Source organism: Myotis daubentonii, chromosome 2 (assembly GCF_963259705.1).
Source record: "Myotis daubentonii chromosome 2, mMyoDau2.1, whole genome shotgun sequence".
Lineage (NCBI taxonomy): Eukaryota > Metazoa > Chordata > Mammalia > Chiroptera > Vespertilionidae > Myotis > Myotis daubentonii.
This window is the reverse complement of record NC_081841.1, coordinates 214418335-214444596: the sequence shown is the minus strand read 5'-3', so window position 1 is coordinate 214444596 and position 26262 is coordinate 214418335. Positions and strand designations below refer to the sequence as shown.

The 26262-nt window shown below is 48.8% G+C and overlaps 1 protein-coding gene across 4 annotated transcripts in view; it reads right to left on the bottom strand.

Annotated features, from left to right (window-relative positions):
* The window catches only part of IRF2 (interferon regulatory factor 2), a 75464-nt gene extending 52955 nt beyond the window's left edge, over positions 1-22509 (bottom strand). The window contains exon 1 of one of the 4 annotated variants that reach the window (XM_059685717.1): positions 22291-22509. The gene's annotated coding sequence lies outside the window, so the exon portion shown is untranslated. Of the gene's footprint in view, positions 1-21923; positions 22021-22290 lie in introns of those variants that run through there. The other 3 variants (XM_059685715.1, XM_059685713.1, XM_059685714.1) reach the window with 3 other exon arrangements.
* Between the last annotated feature and the right edge of the window lie 3753 nt (positions 22510-26262).

Below are 26262 nucleotides of genomic sequence, written 5' to 3'. Positions count from 1 at the left end.
TGAATGCAAACTGCATTTGCATATTAGAGAGTGGGGAAATACCTTTGCTTAACATTTCCACAAAATTTGAAATCCTAAGTTGCCGTTTAAAAATTATTATTGACTTAAAATTAGGTCTGCCTAGCAATGTGCATATATATATATAGTACATGTCTTACTTTACCAACCTAATACATAAAATATTTATTTATAAAATAAGAAAAGCTTTCAATAAGATTCAAAACTTCTTTTAAATATCTTCCCTAAGTTTCCTTTACAATGACACTATTCCTTCTCTTATGACATTTCAAATTTTATTTCAAACAGTAAATTTAGCGCCAGACAGGTGGGTGCTCAGCTGGTTGGAGCATTATCCCGCTCACCAAAAAAGGTTGGGGGTTCGATTCCCAGTCAGGGCACATACCCAGGTTGGGGCATATACAGGAGACAACCCATAGATGTTTCTATCTGTCTCTCTCTCTCCCTTCTCCTCTCTCTAAAATCAATAAACACATCTTCGGGTGAGGATTTTAAAAAATTAAATTTATTACAAAGAACACTTTTATGAGTGTCGGTTAAATTGAGCTGGTTTATTGCTGTCCATGCAGCATGAGTGAGAACTATGCCATCCTCTGAGGGGTCCATGAGCCACTCTCCCAGTTCATAGAAGCCTGACTGCTCTCTGGAAACTGTGACATGAAACAAAAAAACTACCCGTGGAGGCCCAAAGGCAGATGTACTCAAGGAACCTTCTGGAAAGCCTACCTCTCCTCCCTTTCCTTAGCACTTACTAGAGCTTTGCATGAGAGGGCAAACGTGCTACCTGGTACTGAGATGGGAGGAGTGTCACGCACACTGACCTGCGCAGGTGCTGGGGGACTTGGTCGCACGCCTGGCCGTGTGAAGGAGGAAAACGCTCCGAGGCTAAGGATGGCCAAGGTGAGGGAGCCCCAGGCTCCACCTTCCCACCACGGCACTCACCAGCGCTTACATTCACATGCGCCGAACAGAACTGTTTATAAACAGATGCATAAAAATGTCAAAACTTGCTTCCAAACACACACACACACACACACACACACACACACACACACACGGTCTCCTGAGTCCTCAGGAGCTAAGCGGGGTGTGGGGTGAAGATGTCAATGGCTGTTCACAGACGCCCCTGGTGTTAGGCTCTGCGTTTTATATACACGATCTATTTAACCCTCACTATCACCCTGCCAGGGAGGTACGACTTGTCCTGATTTAAGAACAGGAAGCTGCGCTGGGTCTGCGCCAAAGCCGACTCTCTGCGCCGTTATCTGAGAGCAAGTGTCCGAGAACAGGCTTGCACCTCGAGGGGACAGAGAGTGCCCTCTGGGTGCTCACACGGGAACGTGCGAGAAAACTGGCGCGTTTCCAAGCTCTACTTGGACAGCGTGCTGGTTCCGACGGGCGCTTCCTCATGCTGGGAACTCGTGTTCCGAACGTTTCAGGGAACATGAGTATCAAAGTCCCCGGGCCTGCTGATGGGACATGGGGACATGCAGTGGCATTTCCCAGCACCTTCTGTTTGCGGGGTCTTTGTTCTAGGGGAGGGGAAGCTAACAATGCAAATCCCCCACCAGCGAGGATGGAACTAAGAGATAAGTGAGCGTCTGGGGCTTTTCCTAAAAGAGGAAGTCTTTTGACCCCGTGTGACCCCGGGGCTGCACTGATGAAAACTTTTTGTGTGATTTCAGCAGTGAAGATAAGCATGGGTTTAAAACCTGAAATTCCTAAGACAAGCTTTGTTAAACCTCCACACCTCTATTTGACCTCATGACCCCGCAAGACCCTGACCAGGCCTGGGTCCCAGCAACACCTCTGGGCACGAGGCAGGGAGAGTCTTAAAGATCAATGTCGTCACGCTGTCCCCTGCCCTTCTTCGCCCACAGCCAGCAGGACGGGACAAGGCAAAGGGCCGGATCTCAAAGGGGACCGTGCTTCTTGGAGAACACTTTCCGAGTTGCCTAAGGAATGCAGGGACCAGAGGCTGTGGGGCCGGAAAATCCCCTGCCCCTATCTGATGAATCAAGAATGAGGGTTAAAGAGATCAAGCCCACACCCAGACACTCTCAGAAGGAAGAAAGAGTCTCCTCACAGCAGTCTGTGTCCATTTCCTCAGACCGGCACTGGCACGGCAGGTACAGCAGAAAAGGCGACAGTGGGGCTGTGCAGCCGGCTGTGCAGCCGGGTAAGTGCCAAAGCCCAGCTCTGGCACTTAGCAGAGTGACCACGGGCAGGTTACTGACCCTCTCTGTTCCCATGGGGCTTTGCGAGGTTAGATGAGGGTCAAATAGCTAGGGCGGTGCCTTCTATCTCACAGGTGCTATGGTTGGAGCAGAAGCAAGAACAACCTTTCCAGGCAGCAGCTGGGAGACGGGTGTCAAAGATTTTAGATGGCATCCTCTGACCCAGCCGTACCACCTCTAGGAATGTTTCCCAAGCAATCATGTGTGATGCATGTTTTCTTTAAAAAAAGGTACTCAATGATCATTCAATCTGTTGCAGGTACAAATGTAATATTGTCTTATAAAAAAAAACAAGATGAGAAAGCCTTACAAAGTTGCACAGATAAATTACTTTCCAGGTACACTTCAGTTATGAAAATCTAACAGCATTTTTTTTTTTTTTACTCCATCGTCTTTTAAAGAGTATTTTTCTAGAAGAATTCAAGGAAGGTAATAAGGACCTACAAGGGTGGACTGGCTTTTAAACAGATTTCATACATTTGAAATCATGCTGGGACTCCAGGACCTGGATGGCATCGGATTCTGCAACTCAGCAAAGCAAGAACCACGCACAGATTTCAAAGCATATGGGGCCGGGCTCCTCCTGCATGTTCCAACCCTCCCATATGGAGGACGGGAAAGGGAGCGGCCGGCTTTCCCTGAGTCAGCATGTCCTCTGAGCACCGCCTTGGCCGGTCCAGAGGACAGCCAACTCGGAAAGGCACCGCTTCCCTGCGGAGTTACTAGTTGCGGAGTTACTAGTAAGTGGAGGGCTCACTTCAATCTGCCCCTCTTCCCACGAAGAGGTGGGCATCCCTGGACCGTCCACCGAAGCCAGCCGTTTGAATGCCAGAGCAGACACCTTAGTCCTCAGGGACACTGGGGAAGTGTGGGGAAAGGTACACGGACGGTGCGTGTGACCAAGGGCAAGACCCGAATTACCGGGGTCGTCTGTGTCACCCGTCGCTGCATCCCTCCCGCCTCCTTTCCACGCTCCCAGACCTGCAAAGGGTGTGACTGTCCACCAGGAACACAGAGAAGACAGGGGACAGGAGAGGGGAGGCGGCAATGCTTTCAGTGCTTACGTTTGAAAAGTCAAATGACAGAGATTGTTAGAAGGGCCAGCACCCTGGCACCTTCCAAGAAAGCTTATTGCATACAATGACAGACTGTGTGCTGCCATGTTTTCAAACCCATGACGGGCGCTTTATGCCTTCCCGAAAGACCGCCGCCTGGAGAGAACGCGCTCTGAGAAAGGCTGGCCTTGAAGGGGCCGCCTGGCTTTTCCCCTGGTGAGAACGAGGGAGCCACAGGCTGTGCCCGCAGCCTCCTTCCTGCTGTTGCTGCCACTTATCCTTTGGGGATTTCCTCTGAGTCGTCCCCTCTGCCAGGAACCTCTCAAAAAAAAGGGCTACAGAAGATTCCTGTTGTTATTATTACTCAGCATCCAATTCAACTCCTTATATGCAAATGAGGCCGAAATCCAACACACACACACACACTATACACTTTTGCCAAGTAGTCCAACTAGAAAAGAGCGAACACTGCTACCCGCCCTGAGCACAGGAGTACGTCTGAAGCAAAGCCCGTCTCCTCCGCACACGGCACAACCGTCTTCAAATATTCTTAGAAGGTACTTCCGCTGCTCAACTAGCTCCAACAGTACCTGACACTGGATTTGGCGTCCCCTGTATTCCACTACCCACACCCCACCCCACCCGGACCCCCTTTGCCAACCCTTTCTGGACCACACTATTTCCTTCCCTTCCCTGTCCTTGCTGAAGCAGAAGGTGCTGGCGAGAGCTCAGGCTTGGTGTCAAGCACACCTGGTTTCCAACCTCCCCACTCACAACCTATCATCTCCCCCAAGCCTTCGTCTCCTCATCTGTAAAGACATCTCCATAGCAACCTGGCAACGCTACTGTGAGAAAGACCTAGAGGACAGTGTATATGAGGAGGGAAAGTACGAGATGATGGCTTTGGTCGCCCCTAAGACTTCCACAAGGAAATTTCAAATAGGAGAGCTGTACTCCACCGAGTCACGGAGCGGGCCACGCAGGCTCCGTCCTGAGGAGAAGGAGGATGTCCACGTCCACCTCCCGGAATATTAGCTTCGTCTCCACCCTGCCTTCTGCCGGCCAGATTCATCTTCCCAAACGTCGCAGTCACCCTATTCAAAACCCTCCAATGGCCCCACCCACCCGCTGAACCAACACCGGGTTCCCAGCCGCCACCACTCAGCCCCGTCCCATCTGACTTCTTATGCCTCTGATTCCTTCCACCTTCTAAAACAGTGGTTCTCAACCTTCTGGCCCTTTAAATACAGTTCCTCATGTTGTGACCCAACCATAAAATTATTTTCGTGGCTACTTCATAACTGTCATGTTGCTACTGTTATGAATCGTCATGTAAATATCTGATATGCAGGATGGTCTTAGGCGACCCCTGTGAAAGGGTCGTTCGACCGCCAAAGGGGCCGCGACCCACAGGTTGAGAACCACTGTTCTAAAACAACCAAAGCTCAGAGCTTCACGTACTTGAAAACAGACACATCTCTGTACAAAGTCCTTGTGAGCAGGAATCCCATCTTATTCATCTTTAAACTTCCCAAAATATCACGCACAGCACCTTGCCCATCATATGTAGGAATTATTAAGGAGGGGGATCAATGTCTCCCATACTACCCACTGGGGGCAGGGTATGGTGGAGAAAAGACAGAGATATGAACTGTGTGTTGTGATGGATAAAACTTATTATGATAAACAAGCAAGGGGAAATGATTGCAAAAACATGCGACCAAGAAAAGGATAAATTTACTATTGTCAAGACATTTCCCAGGTGAATCAGGCTAAGTGTAAGTACAAACTTCTGAATTATACTTATTCAATATCTCATTCAAAAAATCTTGTTGAGCCCTAATCAGTTTGGCTCAGCGGATAGAGTGTCGGCCTGCAGACTGAAGGGTCCCAGGTTCAATTCTGGTAAATGGCATATACCTTGGTTGTGGGCACGTCCCCAGTAGGGGGTGTGCAGGAGGCAGCTGATCAATGTTTCTCTCTCATCGATGTCTCTATCTCTCTATCCCTCTCCCTTACTCTCTGTAAAAAAAAAAAAAAAAAAAAAAAAAAAAAAATCAATAAAAAAAATTTTTTTTTTAAAAACTTGTTGAGCCCTAGGCAGTTTGGCTCAGTGGACAGAGTGTCAGACTGTGGACCAAAGGGTCCTGGGTTCGATTCCAGTCAAGGGCATGTACCTCAGTTGCAGGCTCCTCCCCGGCCCGGGCCCTGGTTGGGGCTTGTGCAGGAGGCAACCAATTGACCTGTTTCTCTCACATGGATATTTCTCTCTGTCTTTCCCTTTCTCTTCCACTTTCTCTAAAAAATCAATGGGAAAATATCCTTGGGTGAGATTTTAAAAAAAAAAAATCTTGTTGAGCTAAGTACTGAGCCAAGCACTGGGGAAAACTCAGGGGGAGGGCTACCAAGATGGGGACGTGACATCTCTCCTCAAGGTCTGCAACGCAACGCACAGCCCCTCCAACACAAGGGGCCGTGTCCTGAAGCTGACACTGGAGGCACACACAGGATGCCACAGCCCTAACGACGCACTGGATGGCATAACGCACCCTGCCAACTGAACACAGGCGCTCCACACGGCCGGGGCTGGGTTCATTCTCTGCGCCAGACCCACCCCACCATCTCATTAGCCTCACAATGCATGTGACCTGGGTTTTATTCAGGGGGACTTTTGGAAGGCATTTGCAGGGGGGTGTAACTATACTCTTATATAAAAGCCCAGAGGAGAGTGAGAATTCTGGAAGACTCCAAAGAAGAGGGGGCATGTGAACTGGCCCTGGAAAGGTAAGGGATCCTCAGGTGGATGAGAAGGAAGGACCTTCCAAACAGAAGCAAGATGACCACAGGGCGCGGGAGGGGGTGTGGACGGCGCGTGAACTATTCGTTAGTAACCCCAGGAGCTGTGCCCCTGGGAAATGGGTGCATGTGGCAGAGACACAGCCTGACTGACCGGCCAACCACAGAGAGCCACCTCTCCTGGCCCCTCCACAGGCGCCTGTGTTGGTGGGGGCCCAGGGCACACCCAGCCTGGCCCGTGAGCCTCTACCTGCTCTCTGGCCCTGTCCCTCACTGGGAAACACACACGTGGGCCCTGTTAGCGCCAAGGCACTGCGGAGGGTCTATGTCTGGACAGGGAACAACAAAGGAGAACTAGGTCAATCGTTAGAACTTAATTCAACCAACACGTTCTGAGTCCTGGGGTTTGCCGAGCCCTCACGTAAGGAAGGGGCACCCCGAAATGTCTAATGGGGTCAAAAGGCAGTCACTGGTCATAGATGTAGAGCGTGATACACTGAAACAGAGCAAAGAACTCTCCAGGGCCTTTGAAGAAGACCTTCAAACCGTATCCCTACAATGAAGTGCAGAGCCCAGCAAATACCCAATGAACGCTACCAGCACAGCCAGACGGCCACGCGGTTACAGCCGCCGCACCGATGGTGGCGCCGTTCTCAGCCCTGGGGATGCCCCCCGCTGCCCTGGGCTTCCTGAGTCCCTGTAGCTTAGGCTTGACCCGAAGGCTCCGCACACCGGCCCTCCCACGGTGTCACTCAGAGTGGCTGCCAAGCGCCCCTCCTGCCAGGCAGGGAGGAGCCTCCGCACCCCACAGGCCAGGCCCCCTGCCGAGATGCCCCAAGACCCGAGCCACCGGGACGCCCTGTCCTAGAAATGCCTGCTGTGCGAAGGCGTGGTTGCGGGGCCCCTGCCATTCTCTTGGCTCCCTGACTTGGGTTTCTCCTCGGAATTAAAGACAACTGTCCCCGTCTCCACCTCACTTCCCTCTATAACCAAATCCAAACGAACCAACAAGAGGACAAAAACACTGTCGTGCTTGCGCATCACTTCCTCTTAGGAACGTGTGAAAGCACCGCCAGGCCAGGCCTGGCTATTATCAGAGCTCAGCGCATCGTGTCCCTGAGGCAACGCACACCCTGACATCTCCTCCTAACACAGCTCTGCACCCCACCTACTAACAGCCATCAGCAGCCCTTTCTACAATGTAAGGGGGAGAAGGTCCCAAATCCTCCGGAACCAGCCCCTCCAAAAGCCTGCTCTACCCTCTGCCCTCAGAGCCAAGGCCTTCCTTGCTGGTAAACACAGGAGCATGTGCCCGGAAGGAAGTTGGGGGCCACCAGGAACCCCCTCTGACACTGCTTCCGCCCCACCAGCGAGCTCTCCCTGCTCCAGAGACGTAGGGGTTTTCAACCCTTCACGCCTCTGCTCTCGCTGTTCTTTCAACAGAAGATGCCGGGCTCACCCTTCTGCCCGAGGGACACTCCCTCCTTCTCATGGTCGGTGGAGCGTCCCCATTTCTCTGGGCAAAGACACGCCTCCTCTCCCTTCCCGCCGCAGCCTTTTCCTTGCTGTGCTTCTATTAAGCACATAGTTCATTCTTTCCCTGTCTACAGATGAGTATTTACCTGCCTACTCGTCCAGCTAAGCGACAGAACAGGACAGGTTCAACTTCCCATCTCCACAGCCCAGGCTTCACACACAGCAGCTCAGCAATGTCTGCAGAAGGAATGAATCCTCCTGAGTTTTCTTTAAAAATATTTGTTTGCAGCCTGGCTGGCGTGACTCAGTGGTTGAGCATTTACCTGTGAACCAGGAGGCTACAGTTAGATCCCGGTCAGGGCACCTGCCCAGGTTTTGGGCTTGATCCCCTGTGGGGGCGTGCAGGAGGCAGCTGATCAATGATTCTCTCTCATCATTGATGTTTCTATCTCTCTCTCCCTCCTCTCCCTTCCATTCCAAAATCAATAAAAATATATTTGAAAATATACATATATTTGTTCGCAGGAAGAAGTCTTCACCTTAATTTCGTCATTCTCATATTAGTACTTGAGGCCAATTTTAAGGATCTTTTTTTAAGCCTTGGCCCCGAGCCTGAAGGGAATACACATTTTTGTAATTCTTCCTACCATACTGTGTTCTATCAAACACAGACAATATGTATCTTCTTCCCAATTATTTATAACTCACTCTTAGTTATAATCCATGCTATCTGGCCAGGCTGTATTACTCAGTAAAGATCAACTTTTCAAAAGGATTGAGTGAAATAAAGAAGTTGAGAAGACTGTGCAGTAAACCAATAGCTCTTATCAAAGCAAATAAATGGTTTCTCATTCTGTTGATAATTCACAAAAAATATACAAGTGCTTCTATTGATTTTAATTAACAGATCTGTTTTTACAGCAATAAAGTTTTTGCATCCACTCCCGTTAACAGTACTGAACTATTACTGAACGTATTATGTGTAAATTCTCCTGACCCCAGATGCTATGGAGGACATTTTTACTCACTGTATTCTAACACCACAAAAGTGATAAAGCCTGGCATGTTTTCCATGAACCCCAGGTGCTGAAGGAACCATTTGAGCAGCTGTTATAATTAATTTACTCATATTCAAGCACTGCTAAAAGTTTTAGGGAAAAATTAATCCTTTACTGCACAGTTAGTTCAACAACACATACCGGACACTTCCTCTGGACACATGACCGTGGGCCGGACACCTGATTTCTCCAGCTGAAGGAATGAAGGGGCTGACGATAATCTCTAAGGAAACTTCCGATTCTGATCTTCTGTGATTCCCCATCTTCCCTCCCACTCTGACTTACTTCATTCAGGATCATTTAACTCCTCTGTAGATGCTCTATCAGCCTTACAACATCTCAAAATTTTATCAATGTTTTTGAGCTGCACGCTGCATATACTGTAATGAGGGAGAATCTGTCAGTTTTCCAGGCCATACTAGCATGTCATTTTGGAACCCACAAAAAGAATGACCCAGTCCTACAACTCGACAACAGAGAACTCAAATATTAAATTCAAAAATGGACAAAGAACTGGAATAGACATTTCTCCAAAGGTACATAAATTGCCAAGACGCAAATGAAAAATGCTCAGTATCACTAGCTATTAGAGAAATAAAAATCACAATGAGATACCACCTTGAGAAGATAACAAGTTTTGGCGAGGATATGGAGAAATCGGAGCCCCTGGGTATTACTGATGGGAATGTAACTGATACAGCCACTGTGGAAACCAGTTTGGGGGTTCCTTAACATGCTAAACATAGAATTACAGTATGATCCACTGGATTAAAAGAATTGCCAACAGGGACTCACACAGATACTTGTACACGAACGTTGACTACAGCATGATTCACAACAGCCAAATGATAATAACAACCCAAGTGCCCATCAACAGATGAACGGATAAAGAAAATGGTGAAACATTATCGTCTTAAAAATAATGAGGCTTTGACACATGCTACAACGTGGATGAAGCTGGAAAACATTCTGGTAAGTGGAATAAGCCAGTTACAAAATCTCAAATATTGTATGATTCCACTTACATGTGGTTCCTACTCGAATTCAGAGAGAAAGAAAGCAGAACGGTGGTTGCCGGGGGCTGAGGCGGCGGGGTTATTGCTCATGTACACACAGAGTTTCTGTTTGCGATGATGGAGAAGCTCTGGAGATGGATGGTGAGGAGGGCCGCACAACTTTGTCAGTGCACTGAACACCCCTGGATGGTATAAAGATGATTATAATGCTAAGCTGTCTGTTATGTAACTTTCACCACAACAACAAAAGCTCTAGACATGTGTTTGTGAATTCACTACTTGCTGCCACTGTTTCCTTCAGTCCTGTTACAGATAATAATTATCCTTTCATTCCAGGCAACTTGAAGCATTCACTGGCCAAACAGACACAGAGAGAGAGAGGGAATAAGGATTAGGGATGAGTTTTCAAAATTAAATAAGGGCCAATTTCCCCTTCATGGTGATGTCATCTCAAACCATCTGAGGAAAAGCCTCTGCGGGCACCGCCCCTGGGAGGGTTGGAGCACAGTACAGTCCTCACCAGCGCACTGGCCCTGCTGGGTACAGTGCCTGCCCCGAGGGAGAGGGACCTAGACGACCATCAGGACTGACCCACACGGTTTTCCCGAATGACGAAAGACACCAGACCACGGCTGAGGTCTACCTGCCCAACTGAGTGTGGAAGAATTGCAGAAAAACAGCGGCAGCAGCAACAAAACAGGTGTTGCTTTATCTTATGCCGGTGCTGTGATTTGCTAAGAATCTGACTTTTAGAAAGAAAATGTATACAGTTGGCCAACAATGCATCGTGTTAGCACTGTTGCTTGCCCTACAACCTGAGACAAGCCCTGCGGCCTCGGGAAGAACCCTAGAACACAGCTATCTAGGGTCACTTCTGGAACGGCGGTCACAGTTCCCAGCTGCTTGGTTCGGTTTTATCTTGCTTTACATGTATTAGTATAAATCAGGCTCCTCACTGGAAGCAATGCAGATCCTCTACGTAGCTAACTCAAAGCCAAGGTGATTGCTTCTTTACCTGTCAATATCTCCTTCTACGTGTAGTTAGCTTGGAATAAATACCTGTTAAATAAATGACTGAATGAATGAATGACCAAAAGTCCAGTTGACCCTTCTCTACCCCATCTCCCAAATTGCAACCTATCTTTGAAGAAAAAAAAAATCTTAATGTATTAAAAGCACCTGTGAGAGAGGCAAATCCTCTCCAGTAATATTTTATATTAACCTTGACTTCTCCAATAGCAGTATGACCACACCCAAAAGTGGAAATAACAGGTCATCTACATTCCCCAGTGGGGCCTCCCTTCCAGGCCCCCCCCCCCCCCAAGTTCCCACTTTCATTCTAGTAACGGGGACAAGGGGTGCAGGCCATCTGTGTGGGTCCTTGGGAGTCCCCAGAACACCCCACATGCTCAGGGCGTCCTCTTGGGACTACACCTCCAGTCTAATTCTCTACCCTCATTCTACCCTGAGGACATTAGCCTTAAAGGTCAGGGAAACCATGCCTGAGTTAAGTTTTTCCACACAAACAAAATCTTTGAAGAGTCAATAAAGACTTACTTTCAAGATTACTATTTTAAAGTGAGATTGTACTTTCCTGTTCCATCAGTTGCAAATCCCCAAACCCAGCAGAATTCACTTAAATCTACTCTATAGTGTTTTCATTGGAAGAAAGCAATCATGCAAGCTCTGAGCCACTGAGCAGCTGGGATTTTTTTGCTGAAGGTTTGGTTTAGCCTTTATTTTTCTAGCTGCTGGCCCTGCTAACATGACTCAGTGAAGGACGTATTTAATCTCGGAGAGAAATGCTACCTAAGCAGTTCTTACGTGGGCTTCAGTCAAAATAAATTGCCTTGGCTCTGTGGATAAGTCTGTTGCTCCCACCCAAGAATCACAGTCCAAAAGAGCAAATGAAGGCAACTGTGAAATACTGTATTTGATTTCAAAAGAATTTCACTGCCTAGATGCTACAGGGCTGAGTATCTACACTAATAAAAGAGAAAAATGGTAATTGGCGTACGACGATACCCTTTTCATTGGCTAATCAGGGCTATATGCAAATTAACTGCCAACTAAGATTGGCAGTTAACTGCCAACAAGATGGCGGTTAATTTGCATATGTAGGCACAATGCAGGGAGGCGAAAGGGAAAGCAGGAAGAAGCCCCCTGCCACTGACAGTGATCGGAAACCCCGGGGGGAGCTAAGAGCTGGGGGGCAGGGCAAAGGCGGCCCTGGGGCCGCCTTTGCCCTGCCCCCCAGCCATGATTGGAGAATCAGGCGCCTTTTCCACCCTGGCCAGTGATAGCGGGAAGTAGGGGTGGAGCCAGCGATGGGAGCTGGGCACGGTCGAAGCTGGCAGTCCCAGGAGCTAGGGGCCCCTTGCCTGGGCCTAAAGCGGAGCCCACGATCGCGGGGCTGCTGCCACTGCGGGTCCCTGCTGCCCGGGCCGGACGCCTCAGCCAGAGGCATCCTGCAGGGGCAGGGGCGGAGCCCGCGTGATCGCAGCGCCCCCCACTGCCACTGCAGGTCCCCGCTGCCCGGGCCAGACGCCTAGGCCAGAGGCATCAGGCCTGGGCTGGGGGCAGAACCAGTGATGGGGGGAAATGAGGGTTCCCTGCCCAGGCCTGACGCAAGGGGCGTCAGGCCTGGGCAAGGGGCCGATCCTGCGATTGGAGGGTGATGGGGGTCAACACCTGAGGGTTCCCAGTATGTGAGAGGGGGCAGGCTGGGCTGAGGGACACTCCCCCCCGCCCCACACCCAGTGCACGAATTTCGTGCACCGGGCCCCTAGTCTAAATATAAAAACCCAGCGACCGGAACACAGTAAGGACCGGAATGGTCACTATGACACCCACTGAGGCCAGAGAACCGGCCCCATGGGGGGGGGGGGGGGCTGGCCAGCCAACCTCCTGCCGTCTCCTCCTCCCGACAGGCCTAGTCCCTATCCGCCAATTGGGGCAGGGCCGGCCGGATCCCACCTGTGCACAAATTCGTGCACTGGGCCTCTAGTTTGTTAACAACAAAGTTACTGTTAATAACTAACCCACCAAGACAGCAGTAGCTCCCAAATGTTTATCTCCTGTTTATCAGCAAACATAGCTTATTTATGTACAAGAAGGTATTAGTATCCTTGGAACTTAAATGTCAAACGAATAGACTGATAAAGATTTCTTAAAGGCCTAAGTACACAAGGAAAAGAAGAACATTTTTCACCCTGCGGATATTGAAATCCCTAACACAAAACGACACATACCAACATCCACATGCTCAACGCATGTACAACAAGGTTCCACCACAAGTAGGTCTGAGCCAACCATTGCGAGCTGGAAGTCAGCCGCCTCAGCTAACCTTTGCTTACAGCTCAAAATCAAATCCACAAATATTTATCTAGTTCTTACTGGTATCAAGCACTGGAGGGAATGTAAAGAAACCCAACGCCATCCTTGCTCTCAAATAACTTGCCACGGAGGTGTTATACGCGGAAAAATCCAAGGAGTCAAGGATTTCGTAACAGTTCAAGAGGCTAGGAAAGATTCAAGACGCTCATGACGGATCACCATAGGAATGGCACACACAGTGCTTTGCTTCTGAAGAAATCTGAAGCATTTTATTATTTAAGGCTGACTAGACAGCTAAGGTTTGTCGGTGGAGGCACAGGGAGATGCAGGCACAGTTATAACCAAAACGACCACTCAAACTCGGCTCTCCTTCAGTCCTCCTAGGTTTGGGTGCTGTCTGTCTGTCCGTGTTACAACTTCTCCCCATGCTCCTCTTCACACTTTGCTGCATTTGCTAATCCCGCGCTGTCTACTATGGCAGCCACTAGCCTGTGCCCAGGCTGAATTAAGATATGTGTAGGCGTAAAAGACACATTGGATTTTGAAGATTCAGAATGAAAAAAAAAAGGGCATAAATTGTCTCATTGAAGTTTTTGATTACATGTTGAAATGATAATATTTTGGATATGCTGGGTAACACAAAATACTATTAAATTAATTTCAGCTACTTCTCTTTGCTTTTCTAACATTGCTACTAAAAAATTAAAAACTGTATTTGTATTGGACAGTGTTGTCCTCATCAATGCTTTCTCTTCTTTCCTGGCTGTGCTTTGGCATTCTGCTTCTCACCTCCCCACAGCTACACCTAACCTTAGTTCATAACCATCCAAAAATGTCTCCGGTAGCTATAAAGGATCAAAGCTATTCTAAAAAAAATTTTCAGACAAACATTACAGATTCAGAGGGTTCTTCAGTTATAAAAAAGGCCGAGGTCACTTTGATTGAGTCACACAAAGTCCTCCTCCAGTGGGAGACTGGTAAAGGTTGGAGGGATGGGATACGCCGCCCTGGATTCCTTCGCTCGTGGCCCAGGAATGCAAATGACAGAAAGATAGGGAACGTCTGCACTCACTGCCTCTGGGAACTCCTCACAAGACACAAGACCTGGATCTGTAGCCATCTGTCTACACTAATTGCTCTGATCCAAAAACATAGTTGCACCTCTCTTCTCTCCTCAAGAGGGACAAATGGGTTCGGCCTGGACTAGGTCCCCAGGTTAAGTCCCCACAGTGCCAGGGAGACGCCTCTCTTAGCATGTCCATTTCAAAAGGGATGACGCCCAGTTAGGGACACCTCTAGTTTGTAAAAGCCTTACATTCCAAAAGGTCAGGATGAGAACCTACAGAGTACAACCCACATCCCGGTTCCATCAGCTTCCAGAGGGTCTAGGGCAGCCGTGGGCACACTACGGCCCGCAGGCCGGATCAGGCCCATTTGAAATGAATAAAACTATTGAAAAAAAAAGACCGTACCCTTTTATGTAACGATGTTTACTTTGAATTTACATTAGTTCACACAAACACTCCATCCATGCTTTTGTTCCGGCCCTCCAGTCCAGTTTAAGAACCCATTGTGGCCCTCGAGTCAAAAAGTTTGCCCACCCCTGGTCTAGGTATTCAATGTGGAAAAGACAAGTGTTTCAAGGAGGGGAGAAAGCCCAACACCTATAATCCCACCATCCAAATGTTTCCTTCCAGCTTTTGTTTTTTTTAATGATGTGTATACAAATACACGAACATTTTTAAAGTAAAATTAAGGTCACAATTGCATATCCCCTTTTTCTCCACTGAACATATAACACAAATATTTTCCCATCATTAAATGCCAAAACACAAAGTTAATAAGCTCTCTATACTCATGGTCTGGATGTGCCATATTTCATTTAAATGTGCTCCTATTGTTGGGTATTTAGGTTATTTCCAAGTTTCCACTATAACAAAAAACTAGTTGAATAAACATCCTTGTCCCTAATCTTTGTTCCATCTCTGGTTACTTCATGTGAGTTAAGTTCCTAGAAATGGAATTACTAGAACAGAAAGTTTAACATTTGTAAGACTTTGAGTATGTAACACTAAACTGAATCCCAGAAAGTTAATTTCAATGTACAAGACCAACTATAACATGGAGCGATGGAGTGCTTATAGTTTCAAAATCCGTGACCTGCAGGACCGCCCCGGCACTCATAGTTCAATGCTAGCGTGTGCCATCTATCCTTCAGGGAAGCACAGTACTGGCCCTTTCGTTCTATTTTCCCAATTCCCTAGTCACCTCCTACAACCTGACAAAAATGAAACAGCAGCAGGAAGACCAGCATGGGCGAAGAGAGGAGGGCATGCGAGAGCTGGTGCGGCATTTCTCATCTGTTCTATCAACATGTACCTTCCTCTCAGGGCCCGTGGCTGCCTCCAAGGGCAGTTTTGGGAGAGACTGAGGCCTCTGGTGCGGGATCAATTCCTCCATCCTCTCCAGCTCTATCACTGCCTCTATGGCGGCTTCAACCATGCCCCAGTGACACCCGCAGAGCCTCCTGTTTACCTGTGACAAGTTGCCTGGTGCCTGGCAGTTTTCCCATCAGAGGTCATCATCCCACAGATAACAGAGGCCTAACCCCAACGTCAGAAGTGGGGAGTTCTCCAGGAATTCAACTTGCCCTTGAGTTACTATCAATTAACTACCAATTTGCTCCCACCACCTACAAAATACTTTCAGTGACATTCGTGCCAAGACAAAAAAATCTACCTGCCTGATTCCTTCTCTCTCCCGCTCAAGAATTCAGGAGGCACGATTCTGTTCTCTACCTTTTCATCACCTCATCCCCAACTGTCACCCATTCAGTTCCTTCCCCACTGTTAGTCCACCACTCCACACACCCACTAGCACCCTTCCTGGGTGTGAGGACACCCTTCTCACCACTGTCATTTTCTCATCGTCTCCAATAATTCTAGGCTAAGGAGAACAACAACAACCAAGTTCTCTTTAAAAATAACACGTTAGATACTCCCTGAAATAAAGCAGTTTGTATGCAGTTGCTTCTCACTCAAAATGTCAACCTCGTGAAATGAGGATGCTTGCCCGGCTGGTGTGGCTCAGTGGTTGAGCGTCGACCTATGAACCAGGAGGTCAAGGTTCGATTCTGGCCAGGGCACATGCCTGGGTTTCAGGCTCCATCCCCAGTAGGGGTTGTACAGGAGGCAGCCGATCAATGAGTCTCTCTCATCATTGATGTTTCTATCTCTCTCTCTCTCCCTCTCTCTTCCTCTCTGAAATCTATGTATAAGGGGCAGGGGGGAGAAATTAGGATTCTAAGCTTATGCGGCCAGGACAGTGTATTCTATCTATAAAATACTTCTTTGGATCCTACAAAAACCTGACATTCATAAGATCAAGAACAAATTAAACTGGAGCTCATCTTTCCCTTGATCACATTGGTGAGTATCAAATGCTACTACACAGATAGCAGCAGACTGCTAAGTACATCTGAAAAGAAATTATTTATGAAAATTACACAGCAAGTAGTGATCTCACAAAAATGTTTGTTTAATGAAAATTGGGCAGGCTTTTGTCACGCGAAATCCTAAAAAAAGATATTTTATTGAACTAAATTGGTCTTGCCCTTGAGATAAAAATGCTTCGACTCCATCATCAGAAAGAACCACACAGCCTTCTGTTTCCCATAAAAATGGGGACTCCAGGCATGTGCACAGGGCACGAGACACAGAGATGTTTGTGCTCAACTCTGGTTCTTTCTTGCTTACGGAAGCTAACTACTCAGTAAGAAGAGGAATGTGAGCCAAAACAGAAACAAACAAAACAAAGCCCCAACTCGTTATGTCCTTTCTAGACAAAGAGACCAGGTCCTCTGGCCTCTTCAGAGTGGAAAATTCAAACTTTCACCACCATAACAATACTACCATTTTTATATGACAAGCAAGGTCAACACGGGCAGAGCCAACAGGGAGCGGCCACAGATTCCCTATTCAAAGCACTGTCTAAAATGTGGATAACAGGTTCCATCTGCTCACCTTCCTACATAACACAGCCTCTGAGCCAATGAAAAAATAAAAAAGACTTGGCTCTGGGAGGAGATCTTTGATTCAGCGGCTCTCCGCTTTGCTCTGGCCCACACGCCAGAGGGGTAGGGACTCAGGACATCCCCGTGAATATCAGAGGCTGACTAGAGGGAAGTGGGGGTGTTCCTTAGGGCTAGAGAGGAAGGAGAGGAAGGGGCTGCAGACAGTTGCAAATCTGAAGGTTCCTGCATGATTTCTAAAGGCCCCCTCCCCCTAGGTGATTTTGATACATACGTTAAGTCCCGTCCAAAGATGACAGAACTATGCAGGCCCAATTTACAGATGTGAAAACTAAGGTCCAGAAAGGGGAAGTGATTGGCGAGTTACGAAGAGCTGCAAAACAACTCCAGGCCTCTGAACTCGGACTTCATGTACCCACCCCCACCTACACAGAGCCTTGGACATGGCTGGTGGTGACAAGTATTTAATAAATAAATGAAATAAGGGCACGACGTTTGCAGTCATTGGGTTACTAGAATAGTTCATGCCCTGGGGTCCCTGGGTCCCAAGCAGAGCTCAGTCACTGATGGCAGCTGGAGGAACCCGGGCTAACAGAGTCCCGCCCTGCTTAACCCCTGACCGCTGTCTGTCATCTCAGAACAACCAACACCTCAGGAAGCCTCCCAAGGAAACACGCTTAGGTAGAAAACAGCTTCCCAGCTGGAAGTAGATCAACTAGATTTGATGATTCCAGTTCTCTTGAATCAATCAGGACTTCTGACTGGAATCCTTACGTGTTTCTGAGTAACAAAAATGGGCATATGAAGTCTCCCCAACGAAACATAATTTGTTTCAGAGACAATTTGTCAAAAGATGGACCAGGTGAGGGGGGAAATCATTTTAAAGGGATCACTGAAGGTAAAACGCTAGCAGTCTGGGCCTGCATGCGTCCATGAGGCTGGGCCAAGTCCTGGAGACGGTTAAAACTCAGCAACAGGAGCCTGTGGCCTTCACTTCCTGCCGGCGCGCTGCCTTGGGTGCCTTAGATCAAGTATTGGCTTCAGACTTAAATGTGGACCCTAGAGATAATTTACTGTTGTTATCTGAAAAATCAAGATTTAATCAAACCTTCTCACTCCCATTCCCACCACGGGGACCACCATGCCTGGGGCAAATATTGATCACACACACTCAGAGCCAAACCTAGGGCACCAATGGGGCAGGCAGAAAGCCCTGACCTCTGACCCCTGTGTGGGCAGGAACATGGTGTCCCATACAGATGAAAGAAATGACTTTATTATTAATAATAACTGACATTTCATAACAATGTATACTATTTTTACATGCTACCTTATGTATTTTTACATTATATATTATAAATATATACTATCCTTTTATTTTCACATATAAATGTCCCTAGAACATTTTACATGTTTCACATTACTTTCACATGTACAGTGTTGGGCACATAATAAGCATTCAATAAATACAAGTTAACTGAGTCCCTTTTAAAGATGTCGTAACAAAATACTAAAATCAGTTAAGGCATACCTGTAATAACAGCTAGTGAACTGAGTCTGAGGCAATGATGAAGAAGATTCAAACTAAAGCACAGTAAGTTTAGGAAGATGTTTCTCTGATATAAGAGGGAAAATACATTGGTCCAACCATTGTTATTTCCATATAATTTGGTCTCCATGACTACCATCTAACCTTTCTTCTGACCAAAAAAGTAAGTCACTGACAATACCATATTTCATTGTCAAACACTTTGATACTGTACATAAGTTATTCCGTATTTAATCCCTTACCATCATTTATGTAGTATCAGAATAAGCAAAATCCCTTCCTGCTGAAAATTCTATAAGAGAAAGTCAGTGTTTAACCCATAGTCAGGGCTTCCTGATTTTTTTTAAATTAATAATAATCTGATATAATTCTATAAATTAATGCCTTACACATTGGTAGATTACTGCCATTTATGCAACCTCCTTTCATACACAGGACCTCATCTGTTCCCCAAAGCAACACCATCAGAGCTACAGTTAGGTATTATTACCTTCCACAGCACTGACCCCAAATGATAATTACTGTGTTTGGTTTTTAGTTGTGTACTGACAGCTCACTAGCTAGAACGCAGTCTCTCTAGAGCAGTGGTTCTCAACCCTCCTAATGCCACGACCCTTTAATACAGTTCCTCATGTTGTGGTGACCCCCAACCATAAAATTATTTTTGTTGCTACTTCATAACTGTAATTTTGCTACTGTTATGAATCATAATGTAAATATCTAATATGCAGGATGTATTTTCATAGTTACAAATTGAACATAATTAAAGCGTAGTGATTAATCACAAAAACAATATGTAATTATGGGGCATAGTGAATGTTCTAGGGAAATTTATTAAATGAATACAGGCCTTTGTCTGCTTTAAGCCCTTTCTGGTATAAAGCATATAATGGAACCATGCCCCAGATACCCCATTTACAGTTCAGTGGTCTGGTCTCTATCAAAAGGAAATTGCATGAAAATTCTCTAAAAACAACAGAGCTTACACTCGATAATATGAAGAATAAAAATACAATAGCCTTGGAAACATGAGACTACCATTGCACATCAAATGTTAAACATCCAAAGTTTCAAATTTTCCACTAAGTTTCAACATCTTTAACTTGCTTTGGTATATCGGGCATTTGCCTAATATAGCATTTCAGAAAGCAGAGGAAGAGAAAGCGAGGAGGCCACAGTTCAGCGCTGCCAGGACTTTTAGGCAACCATTTGTCGAACATAACTTGCTTCCAATTTAACTGCAAACCCTTACTTTTGATGACGATGACATTTTTACAGGTAATTCAGTCTGAGATACGTGGAATTATCTCTGACTTTTCAAGGTCAACAGGAAAAAGACAACTCATTGAGAATGAAATATATAAATGTTTAATATTAGGAAGCCGTAACAAATCATAACAGACAAGAACTCTTTGATCTATGAGGCCAAAATCTAACTTCTTACACAACAGGCTGTTATAAATTATAATCACTCACTAATTGCAGTGAAATTCCGGACTTTGCCACATCAATCAATAGATGTTTCAAGGTTACCCCTTAGAAATGTCAGTTTACACTCTACAGAGTCAATCTCCTGAGTTTCCTTTAAAAGAATAGATTTTTCCAGGATTTTTTAGGTTTCCTCCCCCCCACCCCCCCAAAAAAAACAAACAAAAAGGAAGGGGGGGGGAGGAAGGAAGGATAGATGGGGGGTTGTAAAAACTAGAGAACCCTGAAACTGTTGCCTGAAGAAGTTAAACAGGGATCGCCCTCCAGCCCTGGTAAGGGAGCGTGCATCTGTCGACCATCAAGGCCATCCAGACCCCTGTCTGCACCTGCCCTTGAACACCAAGACCTGCAGGCTGCTAAGTTCCAACGTTCTTTGCAACCGGTCTGAAAACTAATAAATGACTGCAGGCTTGACAGCAACCTTGGTGATTCCTGAAAATCCACAACAGGAAATGTAACTATCCTCCACCCTCCCCAGCCATTCATCAAAAGCAGACCGACTCCAGCAACAGGGAGGCCGGTGGCAGAAGGCCACAGGTACCGCATATAGAAAGGTTCTGCATTTTCTCATTCTCTAACCCAGGACGGGGAGCACTGCCCACACTGGAGGGAGGAGACTGGAGAGGCAGGCAGCGGGTAAAATGTCCCCAAGCTCTAAACTCCATACTGTGGGGTTAAACAACCAGTGAAAGCCAAGCCGCTCAAGTGTGGCCACCTCTCCTGCCTGTCCGGGGAGTCACACTTAGTGCCGACGAGCAAGGGTCGTGCCTACAGCGACCACCCGGGCGCCTAACTGGTGCCGGGAATACTGCCTTTGCGCCGGGCTCCGGGCTGCCAGCCCCCTCCCCGCTCCCCCCTAAAGCGCGAGGGGTGAGGGCGGCCAATGCGCTGAGACCGGGGCGTGCGGGTGCGTCCAGGGAAGGAGGACCGGTGACCCCTGAAACCCTCCGAACTTGGACAGGCGCGCCGAGCCGACCCCCAGGCCGGGGCAGAGCGAGCGGCGGAGGGCGGGCGGGCGCCACGGCTGGCCACGGCGGGCAGCGCTCGGGGATGAGCCCTGACCGAGCAGGCGGAAAGGAAGTGGCGGCCGTGGCTGTGCACCAACCATGTTCGGCGGGAGGGCGAGTGCCACTCGGCACCCAGAGCGGGGTCGGAGGGCGCGGGGCGGGCATTCACGTCCCCACCCTGCCGCGGCCCCAGGTCCCCGGGGGACGCGGGCCCCCGGGCGGGCCAGCCGGGCACCGCTCGGTCCCCCGGGGCTCCCCGCCCCCACCTCGCCCGCTCCGTAGCCAAGGCCGGGCAGGCCCAGCGCGCGAGGCCGCCCCGGGCGCTGCGGGGACGGGAGGCGCCCGGCGCTAGGCCGCGGCCGGGCCGATGACCCCCGGCGCGGCGCCCTCCCGGGACGCGCCGCCAGAGCCCCCCGCGCGCCAGGACAAGTGCAGTGACAAAACCCCAGGGCCAGGCCGGGCGCTGGCCCACGGGAAAGAGGACGCGATGTCCCTCCCGAGCGGCGGCGGCCCAGCCCCGCGGAAGCCGGGCTCACCGGCCAGGCCCCGCGACCAGCCCCGCTCGGAGCCCGCGACCCTTCCCCGATCGCGGCGGGCGGGCGCCCCAGCAAGTTTCCTTGGGCCCCGGCGGGCGGCGCCGCTCCCCCGGGCGCGGGGCGCAGGCAGCGGGCGGACCTGGGTCCCTGGCTCGGCGCTGGAGGCTGCCGGCAGAGGCGCCGCCGCCGGGCACCGAGCACCCGCTCCCCGCCTGCGGATCGGAGGCGACGGCGTCTGTGCACACGCACACACTTGCACACGGTAATTTTGTTGGAAAAGGAGGCCCGACTCCAGCGGACCTGCACCCCCACACACCACACCTGGGGCGCAGAATCACACAGAGCAGGTCTGTGTCCATGGAGCCACCTCTCCGCATCTGCAAATCCAAAAGTGAAATTAAACCTCCACCGACCTCCTCCGCCTCCTCCTCCCTCTCTACCTCCTCCTCCTCCTTCCAGCCTCAGCAGCAGAACCTGCTTCCCCTAAAATCAGATGACCCATAACAGTGCCGACTGATCCTCCAAAAACCAGTATTAATATTTATGAACCCCAGCATTCCCCGTCTGCAAAACACAGTGTCAGACCATCTGCACACACATACACACACATGTCCCCTCCGAGCCTCATAAACATGCCCTCAAGGAAAACACACACTCACAGACACAACTAGTATCTGAAAAATGTTACCTCTCAGTGTGCTTTTTCACGCTACCAGTGCAATTCCGCAAGGTTTGAGTGTTGCTAGGGTGTGTGAAATGGAAATGAAAGCCCGTCAGTTGAATAATCGCAGGAGCAAAACTAAAAGTTACTCCCCGGCTTGCTGAGAACAGTCCAGATCGAAAGCAAAACAAGGAGAGGAAACTGCGAGGAGCTGCGGCTGGAAATCCCCCCGCCCTGCGCCCTGCGCCGGCCGCGCCGCCGGCCCGCCCGCGCCCCGCCCTCCTCCCTCCGCCCTCCTCCCTCCGCCCTTCCTCCCAGTGTTTGTCTCCGGCTTGTGCAACCGGGAGGCGGAGGCGGGGGCAGAGGCGGGGGCGGGGGCGGGGGCGGGGGCGGGCGGCCGGCCCGGCCGGGAGGTGCGGAAGTTCGCCGCCGCCGCCGTTCATTGGCAGGCAGCGCTGCTTTCATCATTTCTCGAAAAGTCTATTTCATTTTCACTTCCCCACGTCGCGGCAGCGAGAGCAACAAGCGGCTGCTCGTGAGTCTGTTGTTCACACCCCGGGGACGCTCACGCTCGCCCCGCGAACACCCGAGTGCGGTGGGGTGGGCCCCCCGGGGGCCGCTGCGCGTGCCTGGGGTCCGGCAGAAGCCAGTGGCTGGAGGAGAGGAGAGCGGGACCCGACGCTCCATCCTCAGGGCCACCTGGAGGTTGGGAAGGAGGGAGGAGGGCGTCCCGGGAGGCCAAGGGGCTCCCACCACCCATCCAGTTAGGGGAGCAGGTGTAAGGGGTGTTTAGGCCCGCTCTTCTCAGAATGAACATTAAGGCACTTTGTAACACTGTCCACTCAAAGGAACGATTTAACTGACAAGACGGCATTGCTTAGGTGTTAATGCAAGAACTGGGCCGAGTGACTGGCGTCCTGGGCTGTCCTTGAGCCCTTATCAGTGGCTGAGGGTGTCGCCAGTTGAGGGGCTGCTGCCATCTGTGACACCACCTGGCGCTGTTTTCCTCCCAGGCCGGTGATAAGGCAGGCCTTCCCCTGGCAGGTGAGCAGTAGCAACTCCCAGACTGAGTGATGGCCTGTGCGACAGAACTTACCCACTGCAGGAGGGCATGCGCACCATTTCGCTCAAAAATGTCTTGGTCGAGGCTGGCCCAGGAAAGAGGCTTTCTACGGTGGTACTTGAGCTAGTTTCCAGCGAGGCCTCCTTAGTTTACTAGCTGGGCATCCTTGGTCGCGTTGTTTACACTGAGGGCTCGGTTTTCAATGCTGTACAATGGGGAGAACGGAGGAATAAAAGTAGCACCTGTCATGGTAAGATCTGTTAGCTCAAACACACACAATTCACTTGGGACCTACTGGGCCTTGGTCCCTTGTTTCAAAAACATGGCTTCTCATCTAATTGTGCCTGTTTCTTCCCCACTTGAAGTTTCATCAAGCTTCTCCCCAACCTCTTTACACAGAGCAGAGTCCTTTCCTGGGAGGCCACAGCTACTTAGATGTAAAACCCTTTCTAAACTCGTAACTCCAACACCCCTCTTTGTCACAGAAGTACTGAATACTATTATGGACTAGAAAACTGCCCAAACATGCAGATGCCGTGAGGAGACAGATGAGGGTTCAGGATTCTGTTTTGTGGGCATCTCAAAAACAGATCACACGTACATATGTCTCATCCCCTTTCCTATAATCCTACCTGACACAGCCATTCACTTGTTTACTTCATGAAGCAGTGACCGCTCCAGGCAGTTAGAGACACTGTATACACACTCTGCAGGATAGTTGTTATTCTACCTACCCACGGGCCCATATTCAAAACCCAGTAGTCATTCTTGATGTCTTCTTTCCCCAACATACAATAAGTCCTCATGAACATCATCCTCATCGGGTTCTGAGGGTTTAAATGAAAGTACTTACAAGGCCCTGGCCAGGTGCTCGGAGCATCCTCCCGATATGCCAAAGTTGCCAGTCCCTTCTCCAGTCAGAGCACATGCAAGAAGCAGCCAATGAAAAGCATAAATAAGTAGAACAACAAATATCTCTCTCTCTCTCTCTCTTTCTCTCTCTCTCTCTCTACTCCTTCCCCCTCTCCCTCTCTCTTTCTCAAATCAATAAATAAAAATTTAAAAAATAATGTATAAAACCATTTTTATCCGAGGCTAATCGATATAAACAAGGGTTAAATTCCTGCTGCATCTCATCAATGAAACAACACTGAACCAAATGATGTTATTCAAGGACCTGTTGTACTTGGAATCCTTAGTATCCTGTTGACCTGTTGATTCTACTCCCAGACATCTCTGGAGCTGGAGCTTTCTCCATCCCCCGCCTGGCTTCCTTCAGTTACTGCAGTGGCCCTGCTCCCTGTCTCCTAACCAGGACCCCTCCAGACTAGCAGCCACACTAACTGTCCATGTGAAGTAGAAAATAACTTCAGAAAAGGCGCAATTCCAATCCTAGTCCCGCCCCTCAATAAAGTCCACGTTACTTGACAAGACATAAAAAGTCTGTTATGACCTGGCACCAAACTGCTTTTCCTGCGGCCCCTCCTGCTACCATGCCCCAGGAGCCCTAACCCTTCCCTTGTCGAACCAGATGCCATTCCTTCTTGTGAAAAACAGAGCCATCCTCAAGTTGTTTTATTCTTAGCACGGTGCCCAGCACATGGGCACCCAGATACTTGTGAATTAATCATGACTTGCCCTTGCTTCAACAGGAAAGGGGAAAGGCGAAAATCCACTACCTGAGATCTCCCCAGCCAGGACTGACCTGTTGGTATTTTTAATTAATAGACCTGCTGTGATTTTCCTGCAGGGCCATTTCCACTCCTCGTCTGCTCAGTCTTTTATGTGACATTTAATAATGCCCACTCTGCTGCCCATTCTCCGTGTGGCCTATTCTCTTCTGTCCTGTTCCCGCTGTCCTGTTCTGTTTCTTGGCTGGCTCCTCTTCTGCCAGCCCCTAAATCACAGTGTTTCCAAACATTCTGTCTCAACCCTCCTATTTTCTCATTCTACATTCCTTCCCTTTGAGTGCTCTGAGCCACGCCCAAAGTTTCAGATGCCACTATTTAGTGACATCTCCAAAATCTGTAACTTCTCAGCTCTGGATGCATCACCTCCTAGGTCAGTGATGGCGAACCTATGACACATGTGTCAGAGGTGACACGCGAACTCATTTTTTTGGTTGATTTTTCTTTGTTAAATGGCATTTAAATATCAAAAATATAAGTCTTTGTTTTACTATGGTTGCAAATATCAAAAAATTTCTAGATGTGACACGGCACCAGAGTTAAGTTAGGGTTTTTCAAAATGCTGACACGCCGAGCTCAAAAGGTTCGCCACCACTGTCGTAGGTGTTCCTCAGATGCAACAAACTAAGCTTGTCTAAAGCTGAGCTCATAACATCTCTCCTTACAACCTTGTATCGGTCACTTCCTTAACCAGCCAAGACCCTGGGAGGCATCGCCAATTTCAGCCTTTCCTGACCCCCCTGAGCTCCCTGAGGCATGGGCATTGTTTCTCATTTTCCAGGCCAGAGGCTCACAGAGCATAGGATGAGTTTCACTGCAGGCTTAGGCCCTCCAGGACATAGCACTGCTGACCAAAAGTGTACCGACAACCCCCAAATCCACATGATGTTGATATACACAATCAAGAAATATTTCTTAGTCCTTTAATAAGATACATACTAGTATAGTCATAAATCTCCGCCTGGGGGAGGAGGAGGATCAATATAGCAATATGTAACCATTTTGGAAGTCTCTGGAAAAAGTAACCTGTGCCATACCAAGGAAATCCACCAAACACCTGGGTCTAACACAAAAACAACTGTCTGAGCAACTTAATGAAACTAGAGCAGGGGTGGGCAAACTTTTTGACTCGAGGGCCACAATGGGTTCTTAAACTGGACCGGAGGGCCGGAACAAAAGCATGGATGGAGTGTTTGTGTGAGCTAATATAAATTCAAAGTAAACATCATTACATAAAAGGGTACGGTC